This window comes from Pleurodeles waltl, chromosome 5 (assembly GCF_031143425.1).
Source record: "Pleurodeles waltl isolate 20211129_DDA chromosome 5, aPleWal1.hap1.20221129, whole genome shotgun sequence".
In the NCBI taxonomy this organism is placed as follows: Eukaryota; Metazoa; Chordata; class Amphibia; order Caudata; family Salamandridae; genus Pleurodeles; species Pleurodeles waltl.
In genome coordinates, this window is record NC_090444.1 from 401,117,988 (window position 1) to 401,130,485 (window position 12,498).

Here is a 12,498-nt window from a genome sequence, read left to right on the forward strand (position 1 = left end):
TCCGGTCTCCCCAGTGGCACTCACTTCGCTCTCTGTCTCACTCGGTCCCTCTGTGTCGCTGGTGCCAGCTTCCTGGGTCACGTGGGCTGCTGCTTCCCCACTCACCTGTGCCCCTTCTCCTTTGCCAGACAATGCTGATGTACACAATGGGAGAAAGAGAGGGAGGGAGAGAGAGAGAGAGAGAGGCATAGAGAGAGAGAGAGACAGGGGGCACAATGGTTAACATATACCTACCATTGACACAGCTACACATGTACTTCTGTCACAATATATATCATGGCCAGGACAGTGCATTGGCAAATACACATTAACTACATCATGTTATTACATGTCACTACTACCCACACCTGTCTGCCAACTCTCACACCTACAGCTATACCTATGTAAGAGTGCACTACTAGGCTCATCTCCATGATGCCAACCTAAGCCCTTTAGCTGGCATTGCATGCCCTGGATGCAGAAGCATGTTACCCCACAATACACCTTTCATCCATTGGATGTACAGCTGACAAGACAACATAACACAACATGCCTCTACAGGCACAGCACCTGATAAGTTTATGTCCTCTGTAACATGTCCATTACAGTGACAACAACTCCACTCACAGACCACACAGCACCTACCTGTCATTGTACATGGTTACCCACTCAGTATACTGTTGCCACTATGGAGGAGTACACAGATTTAGCCTACACTAGTCAGACACCCTACAAGTTTACATCTGGTTTATACAATGTGAATCTCTGCTATAGGCAGGCAAGTAGTCTGATCCCATCAGAGAGCCAGAGCAGGTGGCACACAAACACATACATCACTACTCAGCATACTGCTAAGTGCATCTACAATGACCCATGTAGCACATGTAAAGGATCCACTGTCACAACAGATGTACATCAGGAACAATCATACCGCAAAATGGACCACTTCTAATGCCACCACACATGCAGGTGCACCAGTTGGACTACTCACCATGACAACTCCAGACTCACACACAACATTCCACAATGGCAAAACCTGTAACTGAGGCTATACAACACACATCTCAGGGGGTATATGTATTTGTATGCATTAGGCACACATGGACAAACACCACTGCCAGTACACCAAATACACATCCCACTACCAGGTAAGCAGCCTGAGGTGACTGAATAAAAATCTTCCTTCACATCAACACGCCACGTGTCATGCAGTACCCAAACCACTCCACAATCTGCTACTACCTAATAGCCAAGGTCAGCTGTAATAGTCACAGGCCATCACATGTGCCCCCGACTATCCATGACCACATGATGTAGGCAGTCAGTCAGCAATGCAGCATAGAACTTGCTAGGACTATGTCCTACATGCCATATACACACCATGTTGACAAATAATGGATCTCTCAGGGCACTTACCAACTCCAGTACCAACCCATAGGTTGGAAGCCCACATCCCCACAAGTATAACTCCTAGGAGTGCGTCATCTGTGCTATCAGGCCTAATCAATTCGACATGTTACAGTATACCAGGTTGGCTACCTACACATACCCTACAGTCAGCAGATCACCTATATATTTGCCTAGTCTGCTAACAGGCCAATAGTCATGTCCCATGAAGGCCAGTCCTGTGGTGGAGCCCCACAATACTCCAACACCGTTACTAGTACATGATTTATATTGCCCCAGTGATATCAGGAGAGTGACTCAGTTGCAGATACAGGATAGGCTATACAGATGGGGGTGGACTGACCTCAGAGCCACTAATGCAGTTGTCTGGAACTGGCCATACACAATGCTTAGGGTGATACTAACACTCACATCCATTGTACAGCCATGATGGAGTCACACATGTGCCTATGACTATAGTCCATCTCCACATTACAGACATGGGGAGCCATGGAAATGGGAGATGTACATCCACTGACAGTAAAGCATGGGGACACATTTGAAACATATACTCAGCCAGGGTGTCTAGTACCCATTACCAATTGTTGAAGCACATGTATTATTAACTTCAATGTCACTTTGCCTGCAGTGAGGCATCCAATCCCATTCAAGGCCAGCAAAGTCCCAGGATGCAGTCAGACCTCACCCCCCCCCTTGTGGCTGCTGTGTGGCCCTCAAATGCCCATCTACCTCAGGGTAGGCCACCACCACAATGTGGGCCATTAGGGGGGTCAGGGTCAAACAGGCACCCCTCCCTCATTGGGAGGACATCCCCAGCTGGGCCTCCACTGCCTCCCGGGCCCAGCGTCTCAGGTCCTCCCACTGCTTGCGACAATGGGTGCTGCGCCAGGCATGGACCCCCAGGGTGCACACTTGCTTGGCAATGGTATGACAGATCCACTTCTTCTGATGGGCATTGACCTGCATGGGGGATACAGACATGAGGAGCAAGTTATGTAGACTGGCACGATACCAGCAGCAGTGGACTATAAACAGCAGACCCAGCAAAAGCCCACACGTACCCATCCTCACGGTTCACACGGCTAAACACCATGCCCCCTGCATGCATGTACTCCCTGACAGGAACACGTACGCCATTCACTCTCACACTCACCCCTATCACACATGCTTATGGCATTGGGCTAACCTGTTCCTCTGGTGCCTCATACAGCTGTCCATACAGGGATAGGACCCCTTCCACCAGCTTCTGAAGCTCTTCTTGGGGGAAGGCTGGGGTCCTATCACCTGCAGGACGTGGCATGATGGCTCCCAGAGACAGTACACAGCAGATCAGCTCAGCTCAGCTCGTCGAGGTGTTGTTTTCAAGAGTGTTAGAAGTCAAGTGAGCAAGGCTGCATAAAATGGCGGTGATGGCTGCAGCATACAAGACCGCCACCGCTGGCAGTGATCTCCATTGGCTACAGTCCCCCAAAGGCAGCAATGTTACCCAAGAAGGAGTTTTCACAGCGGTTGCGACTGCCTAACACCATGACGACATAGGGCGGCGGACTTAGGTCACTTCAATCTGTCCAGTGCTGCAGGACAGGCAGCTGTCATTTTATGCTCATAATGCCTTGATGCATGAAAATAAGTGTGCCATACACATTTTTCACATGAAGGCAGGGTAGGCCTATGTTTTGGCATCATGGATTGTCTCATACATGTGACATGCATGACATACTGGTCTTATATTACTGGTTGGGATATGACATGCACGTCCAGATACACGTTGGCTCTGAGGCGGTGTGCCCATATAGGTATGTAGCATGATTACATACATGCTCAGTGCAGGACAGCTCAATGTACCATATATGGAACCAACACATGTGATGTTTGTCAGATACTATGGATCAGGGACAGCAATGTGCAGCAAAGATGGAGTCCATGCCGCTTCAGTATGGCCAATATTGTATGTTTCAGCAGAGTGTGGCATGTCTACAGTGTTAGGTGTGTGCAATATTGATATATCCTGCTTAAGTGTGGAATGCATTTCACATTGTACATTCTCTCCTCTCTTTCCTAGGATGTTGAGACGCGCACCAGTGTACCGTCTACTGGTTGACCTTGCAACTCTGGAGGAGAAGCATGTTATTCAGACCTATCATGGATCTATGTACCCAGTTGGAGCCAGATCAATCACCTGCCATACGTAATCCTCCTTTCAGATCACAGTGGGCTCTGCAGCAGGGATGTCACAGCCCATATTCAGTTTTGTGCTGAAGGTTGTACTGTGTACATTGTTGAAACACATGGACAGCTAAATCATATTTCCCCAACAAGGGGATTTGGCCTATGTGAAGGCAGACTTCTATGATGTAGGACACATCCCTCCTGTGATAGGGGTCATAGATGGCAGACATATAGCTTCGGTCCCTCCCAGTGCCAATGAACATGTGTATAGGAACTGGAACAACTACCACTCCATCAATGTTCAGGGGGTGTGTGGCAGACCAATACATCACCCTAGTGATAGCAAAGTTTCCAGGATCTGTGCATGACTTCTACAGTCTGAGGAACAGCGATGCCCCCAACATGATGACGCAACTACAGAGAGAGAGGGCTTGGCTCATTGGTGTGTATGTATTTGGATGCGTGTCTCTGTTACGGCACCTGTCATCACTTTCTTCCCTGTGGCTGTACCTGTACTGTAACAGGTTGTACCTCTGTGCACACAGGTGACTCTGGCTATCCTAACCTTCCCTGGCTGTTAACTCCTGTGAGGTACCCTGCCACTGAAAGGGAACTCCGTTTCAATGAGGCTGACGGCAGGACAAGGCATGTAATTGAAAGGACATTTGGCCTCCAGATTCAGGTGCCTGCAGGTCTCTGGAGGTGCCCTCCTCTACAGTCGACAAAAGGTATGCCAGATCATAGTTGCCTGTTGAATGCTTCACAGTCTGGCCCTGAAATGTCAGATACCCTTACTAGCTGAAGATGAAGAGGCAGCTGGCCCAGTGGCTGGTGATGCAGAAGTAGAAAGTGATGAGGAGGCAGATAAGGAAGGTGAGGAAGATGAGGAAGGTGCAGCTGAGTCCAGGGCAGAGCTCATCAATCAGTTATTCAAGTAACATTCATGTATGCTGTGTGTGTATTTGCATGTGTACTATTTCAACATAGTTTGCTGTCAATGGTCCTCCTGATTAGACTTATCAGTGGTGTTGTGAAGTGTACCTATCCCTATGTGTGTTGTGGGAGGTGACTGAATGCATGTAAGGTACTGTCTGAATATGAATCATCTCTACCCTGTGTACTCTCTGCAGGTTGCAAGGTTCACATGTCCTATGGACAGGCCTGTATTGTGCTATGTGTCCTGCATTCTCTTGTTCTCCTGTCATATCTGCTGTGCCCTGTTTAGATGGCTATCTACACTTGACACAACAACTATGAACTGCATATGTGCCTTGCGTGGTTACATGCCTACAATCCTGATGGTAGTCGTAGACATGTTATTTTTGAAGGTTGGATAATTGGATATGCTCTGGTGCGTGGCTGTACTAGTGACTCCCTTATGTCTACCCTCGGTCATATATGTTGTGCTGTGTCTCCTGCAGAGGATGCCTCCCTCTGCAGTCCATTTCACTGCCTGTTGGATTAGGGAGCCATACCCAAATAACATTTTGCAGACCAAACATGTGTATGTGTAGAAATAAAGACATACAAGCAGTAGCCTTGATCTTTAGTGTTTATTGTTCATACAGTGACAAACAGGTGATGGGTGGGGTCATGTTAGATGGTATCCTCAGAGCAGGTGGCACAGCTGTAGGTAGCACAGGTACAGTGTCCATAGGCCATTGGGAAATGGAGTAATGCCATTGAACACTCAACTGGGTGTCTCAGTAGCACACAAGGGACAGTAATCAGGAGAGGGTCACTTCTTGGCAGTGGGTTTGGTCTTGGCATCTGCTCCAGCATGTTTGCAGGGGTGTTCTTCAATTACAGAGGGTGGGGTGTCTGAGGCCTGCAGTTCCCCTGGCTGAGCCTCCATTCCACTAGAAGCTGCAGATGCAGAAGGGCCTACTGGTGGGTGGAGGAAGCATGCAATGTAGTGTTAATGTCCTTGAGCACCCCTGCAATGGAGGCCATAGTGGCATTGTGGGCCTATCACTCCTGCATGACCTCCTGGTAGTATCCCCTCTGCAATCTCTGGTTTTCCCCAAACATAGTTATGATCTGGCCCATCTTGTCCTGGGATTGATGATATGCTCCCACAACCTTGGGAGATGTCTTCCTGGTCAGGTGGCTGCCTTTGGTGCCGTGTCCCCTGGGCCACAGGTCCCCTCCCACACCTCCAGGCATCTGTGCCTCTTGCATAGTGTGCCCAATCCAAGCGTCAGCAGGTCCTTCATTATCTTGAGTGTGAGGGGTGATTCAGGTCCACGTACTGTGGGGCACACAACTGATTCAACAGTCCTTGGGGCACAGGTTTGGGGACGAAGGGTTGGCTGGGATGGTAGTGCCACAGGGAGGGGGAGGGGTTGATGTGGGCAGGGTGAGGCAGGGAGTGGTAGACTGTACAGGGGTCCCATATGGGCAAGGTAGGTTGTCACTGTCCAGACATCCATCGGCGTTGTCCTCACTGGGGCCTTCATCCTGAGGAGAGCTGTTTGTCTCTTGAATCCTCTCAGTGGTGGCAGGGGTACCTGTGGATGGAGTGAGAGGGAGATAAATGGTGAAGGTGTGACTGGTTGTCTATTTGTCTGATGCATATAGTGGCTTAACTTGATTCCCAGCAATTGCAATGACAGGTGCAGCTGTGATACTGCAGTTTGTGGATAGTGGATTGTGACATGTGTACCATGCTTCATGGGACTTGTTTGGCATTGTGCTGTGCCGTAGCATCACTGTCATTGCCATGTGGTGGTCCTCAGTCTAATTGGTGATGCTAGTGCAATAGTCATACATGCAAGAGATGTGATGTGAAGTGCACGTTGCAGGTTTTGATGTAGATGGGCTAGTGCATTGTGGGAGTGATAGTAATTGGCTATCTGTGCACTTGGCAGGGTGTGTATGGGCATTGGGGATGGGTGGCAGTGTTGCATGCAGGAGAAAGGCATTAGGTGATTAGGTGGGAGGTGTAGTGGGAGATGGGGTTTATTTGGGAGTGTTTGGGTGGTGACGATGCATGCTGGACAGGTTGAATTAGTGCCAGGGGAGTGGTAGTTACTCGCCAGTGTCCAGTCCTCTGGGTATTCCTGTCAAGCCTTCAAGATGCAGGATGTCCAATACCTACTCTTCCCATGATGTGAGCTCTGGGGAGGAGGTGGGGACTCACCGCCAGTCTTGTGCATGGATATCTGGTGTCATGAAGCCATGGAATGGACCTTCCCCCCTAGGTCATTCCACCTCTTCCTGATGTCCTCCCTTGTGCGTGGATGGTTGCCCACTGAGTTGACCCTGTCAACTATTCTCTGCCATAACTCAATTTTCCTGGCTATGGAGGTTTGCTGTACATGTGCTCCTAGGAGTTGTGGCTCCACCCTGATGATTTTATAGATCATGACCCTCAACTCATCGAAACTGAAGCGTGGGTGCTTTTGACGTGACTTGGTGGCTGTGTTGTGGGTGAGGGAGGGTGTTGTGTGTGTAGGGTGCAGTGTAAGGTACTTGGTGGGGTGGGGGTGTTTGTGAGTGGTGGTAGATTGTGGTGTTTGTGCTTAGTTGTGATGTATGTGTATGGTGTTGTTCATGCAGTTGTGTGGTGTGTGGTGAATGTGAAGTGTAAATGTGCCTATGGTGTATGAGTGCTGAGTAAAGAGATTGTGGCTTCTATGTGTATGTGGGGGTCGTTTTGTCACAAATGATTATGGGTTGTATGGGGGTGAGTTATATAGTGCAGTGAGTAGGTGTGCCTGGTGTGTTGATGTGGTCAGGTGTGGGGTATTCAAACTGTCCAATGTGGTGTTCTGTTCTGGCAGGAGTGAGTTCTGTGCACGGCGGTTCAGACCGCCAACGGTTTTCCACCATGGAATAATCACTGTGGTGATTTGCAGGTCATAATCTGGTGGGTGGAAGGTTGTCCATGTGGTGGTGCTGGTAGTGGAACCGCCTCATTCCGGCCCATCTGTATCCTGGCACTTTTTATGATTTGTGGCTCTTTTTTGGAGTTCTTCATAGTGTGACTCTCAATACGGCAGTCGGATTTCCGCCAACATGGCAGTCTTTTGGAGCCTGCCACCATAGAGGTCTTGCAAAAAGACCACCAAATACATAATGAGGCTCTTAGAAATATAAAAAATGTCAGCAACCCCAAGACTTGTGTAGCTACACATCCCTTTAGCGTGTGCTATGGCTTTGGAATAGACATGTTTTATGTGTATGTGCTTAGAATTACTTGGTTATACATTAGGAACATTCTTACTCCACTTTACTCCATTGATGTGCCCAGTAAAAGAAGGGTATCAATATCTGTCTTTAAAAACTATAAGTTTACTTTTAGCAGTGTTAACTTTAGGAAAATATAGATCAATATATTGCTGGAGTGAATTTAATGTAGGGTTTAATTCTTTGGGAGTTTTGTCAAAATGTCTGATGCTGTCTACATACATCATGTGCAAAATAGAATAGTTGTACATTCAGGACCAGATATACAAAAGAAAATTGCATTTCTTACTGGACTGAATCGCAATTTTGGTCCATTAAAAAATGCAAAACTGCCTCTCCACATGTACAAAGGCCTTAACACGGTCAAAAAATAGAAAATCGTAAATAGGGATTTGTAATTTCCCAAGCGTATGTGCAAAGCATTTCCTAAATTTAAAATAGTCATTTAGGAAATGCTATTACCATTGGATCTCATCCAATGTTAACCATGTGCAATTAAAAAAGAATTTCCAAAAATGTTTTTTTTAAATGGCCATAGAGCACACACTTGCCTCTTTTGGCATTTCAGCATCTTAGATGTGCACCACTTTTGTGGTGTATCAAGGGGGGGGCTTTAGGCCCATAGGCACCCTTGGTTTTGAAATTCCAAGTTTGTGATTTCTTACTAAGAAATCACAAATTTGGAAATGCAAAACCATTCATACCATTGGTATGGGCCTTTAGGAATCGCTATTAGGAAATCACTAATTTTATACATTCCAATTTGTATTTTCTAAATGCAGATTTCTTATGGTTGGCTATTTAGGAAGTGCAAAAGAGCTATATGGCACTTAGGCCCTCATTCTAACCGCGTCGGGCGGCGGTAGCCGCCCGCCATACGGTAACCGCCATATGGCCGCTCCGTGGTCAAAAGACCACTGGGGCCATTTCAACTTTCCTGCTGGGCCGGCAGGCGCTAGCCAAGTTAGCGCCCGCCGGCCCAGCGGGAAAGGGGCCTGCAACACTGAAGCCGGCTCCGAATGGAGCCGGCGGTGTTGCAGGTGTGCGACGGGTGCAGTAGCACCCGTCGCGCTTTTCACTGTCTGCTAGGCAGACAGTGAAAAGCAGGCTGGGGCCCTGTTAGGGGGCCCTGCACTTCCCATGCCATTGGCATGGGCAGTGCAGGGGCCCGGGGCCCCAGGACACCCGTTCCCGCCATCCTGTTCCTGCCGGTAAAACTCGCCAGAAACAGGCTGGCGGGAAGGGGGTCAGAATCCCTGGCGGATTTGGGCAACCGGGGGAAATCCGGCGGGAAACCGCCGGACCCGGTTTTCTGACCGCGGCTTTACCGCCGCGGTCAGAATGCCCCAGGAAGCACCGCCAGCCTGTTGGCAGTGCTTCCGTCATCCGCGACCCTGGTGGTTTTTACCGCCAGTGTCGGAATGACCCCCATATTGTCTAAGGGCCTGATTTACATCTTGGTGGAGGGGACTACTTTGTCACAAATGTGACGAGTATCCATTCTGTCATATTACAATCCCATTACATCCTATGGGGATTGTAATATGGTGGATGGGATATCCGTCACATTTGTGACTGTGCTTTCCATCTACCGAGATCGAAATCAGGCCCTAAGTTTTAGAAAAGCCATGTATATACAATGAAAAGAGAAGCCATTAAAATGCCATGCTATAACTCATTCTCAGGTCTAGTATAAGAAGCAAGACTTCTTTGGATACCCATGAAAATCTAACACAAAGTTGATGTATGCAATTTAATCACCAGAGTTAAAATATCATTGGAAATATCAAAGACTGCTAATTTCTGATATTATGCCTGGGAGTAGACCTGTCTACATAGGCAAATACACTGGAGCAATGAATACAGGCCATGTAGACAACATAATGTCTCATCTAAACATATTTATCGCATGTTGCATTGAGTGCAGTTACATTATCTAGAGAACATGAATTTGTGTTCTAAATCCTGACTGTTCGGTTGGGATTATGGCTTTTTCAGTAGTCATTACCTCAAGATATTCCTATATACTCCTGGCAAACAGTTTACTGGTAGCCGCAACAAGGCAAATTGTCTATAAATTTGAAGATCATTTTGTGAATCTTTTTGTGTGATCTTGTATATTTTTTTAATTATTATGCTGTCTGAAATTGAGCTTAAAAATAAATACATCAGTGGTTTACTACTGGTTTCAAAAATGTTTTCCCAAAGTTCATAGTCTTTTTTCATCACAGCTGCTGAGATTTGATGAGGTTCCTTTGCATTAGAAGATCGAACTCAGGCGATATGCTTAGCAATCCAGTCAGCTGTAAGGGCAGCAATGGGTGAACATGTGAAAGTGGATAAAGTTATTCATAGAATTTCCATTTGCTGGACTAAGATCCACACCAAATCCAGATATACATTTGCAGGGATGAATATCGGTGTAGGAGACAAACTTGTGCTTACCCAGTGCACAATTATGTGCCAGTATCTCCTTGTGATGTTTTCTCCTGCTCCTATTTGTAGATCAGACCATCCACGATTCAGCAAGGTGACATTATGTTTATTTCAGAGACTGTCCATTTCTTTTGTTAGACATTTTATGTGCTTCGTTCTTGCTGAAAGATAGAGCATGTATTACTGTCAAGTTAAACTATTAAAATTTGGGGTCAACTGTTGCTCAACGACTCCTCCATTTGTAACATGTTTTCTGGTAGTGTGATTATGATTATCAGCATGGATTTTGGTAAAAACGTAAGGCAGTGTTTCTTTCATAATCTAATATTCTTTTTTTGGGTAAGACTGTGGCACAGTGGTTCTTATCTATTCTTATGTTATTCTTGAATATTATGCAAGGTTGTAATGTCCTGTGGATACAAATACCCACGATTTTGAGTGGGATCTATTTGCAATGGAGCACTTGCCAAATTCTAATTTGAACTGGGTAATGGAGAGATCAAGTTTTATATGGAAAAAGCAGTGATAACTTTGGTTAGAGGTAGTAATTTTGAGATTGATGAAATCGTTACATGAGTTTCCAGCATCTTGATGCTATCAATCACTGGTTAGTGTAATATATCATTTTAAATTGTTAAAAAATACTAGTGTTTTTTTTCCATAATGAAAAGCTGCAAGTAATTATCAGCTAGGTTTCACACAGATGCTCGTTCATACAATCGAACCAATCTTAACTATACATTTGCATATCCAAACAATAACAAACATTAGTATTTGTATTGCCAATCTGTTATATAATAGCAGTAATACTATATGGTGTACTGTGTTGTAAATCATGGGTGCTACTCTTACACATCTCAGTGAAATTCCTCCTCCTCAAAAGAATTACGGATTGTGTTGGTCCTGCCAAGAAATAGATCTGTGACTAATGCACTATGCAGTGTAAAAGAAAAAGAAAGTCTGGTAATGTAAAGGATGAGCATCCAAAACATCAAAAATAAATTTGTGAGATTGTGCAGAAATAATGAATTGAGAAAAGCAGCATGCCCTGTCCAGAAAAGTATACACTCAAAAGATTTAACAGAAGAAGATAAAAATTGAAATGAGGGAAAAAAGACAGAAATGCTTTAAATGTGGCAGTAATCCTTTTCATTTTTTCTCTTGCAGTCCTAAACAAAAAGAGGAAGCACAGGTGGAGGACAACTGCAAAAAGAAAATGTGTACATAAAATGGGTAGGACATGTGTGAGCAAGAAACATGGAGGGAAATTTACTATTACAAGGTGGCAAATCCTCCTAATTACAATTTCATTATATCCTAATGCACTAAAAATTAAGTGGACAAAATATCTGTCATGTTTGTGATAGAGTAACCGTCTGCCAAACTCTAAGTCAGGCCCAAAGATTTTTGAATGGCAAGAACAATCAAACAGGCATTAGGGTAAACACAATAAAGAAACAGCAAGCAATGTTGAAAACTCACAGCCACTAACATAGCTTATCAAGGGCCAAGGAGTGGCAATGGACCACAGATAGAATAGTCTAGAAAATATTTAAGCTTGGAACTAGTTATGTTAGGAAAAACAACCACAATGGTGAGGAGGTACCTGCATCACCCCGAAGGACTAAGGGCCATATGTATACCTTTTGACGCAAAACTGCGTCAAAAGTTTAATGCCGGCTGACGCCATTTCCGAGCGCCACCCGGGCATCAAATTTATACTTTGACACTCGGCAGTGCAAACCACTGGTTAGAGTCATTTATTTTTTACTCAAACTAATGCGCTACATCGTAAAGAAAAATGACGTTAACGTGGTGAAAATGACATTAATCGGGTTTACGGCATCGCAAAATGGTCACACACCATTTTTCGCTGCAATAGCATCAAAAAGTGGCGCAAACACAGCAAAATGTGCAAAGGAGTTCCAAAATGGATCCTAGAAGCCAGGAGAGACCCCAGGAAGATGACAACCGACCAGCAACCAGCCAGGAGGACCCACACAAAACCCAGGAGAGGGAGAAGAAGAAAAGGAAGTGTTGGTTCAGTGCAGAGGAGCATGAAATACTGGTGAAAGAGGTGACGGAACACCAGCACCAACTATTTGTCACCTCAAAAATTGCCAATTGGGAGGAGATAGGCAATTTGGCAACAAATTGTCGATAAGATCAACAGTGTGGCAGAGGTATGGAGAACAGTCACTGAGTGTAAGAAACGCTGGCATGACTGCAAGCGCAGGACCAAGGAAAAGATGACAAGGAACAAGAAGGCAGCACTGCAGACTGGAGGTGGGAATCCAGCACCGCCGGTGGCCCTGG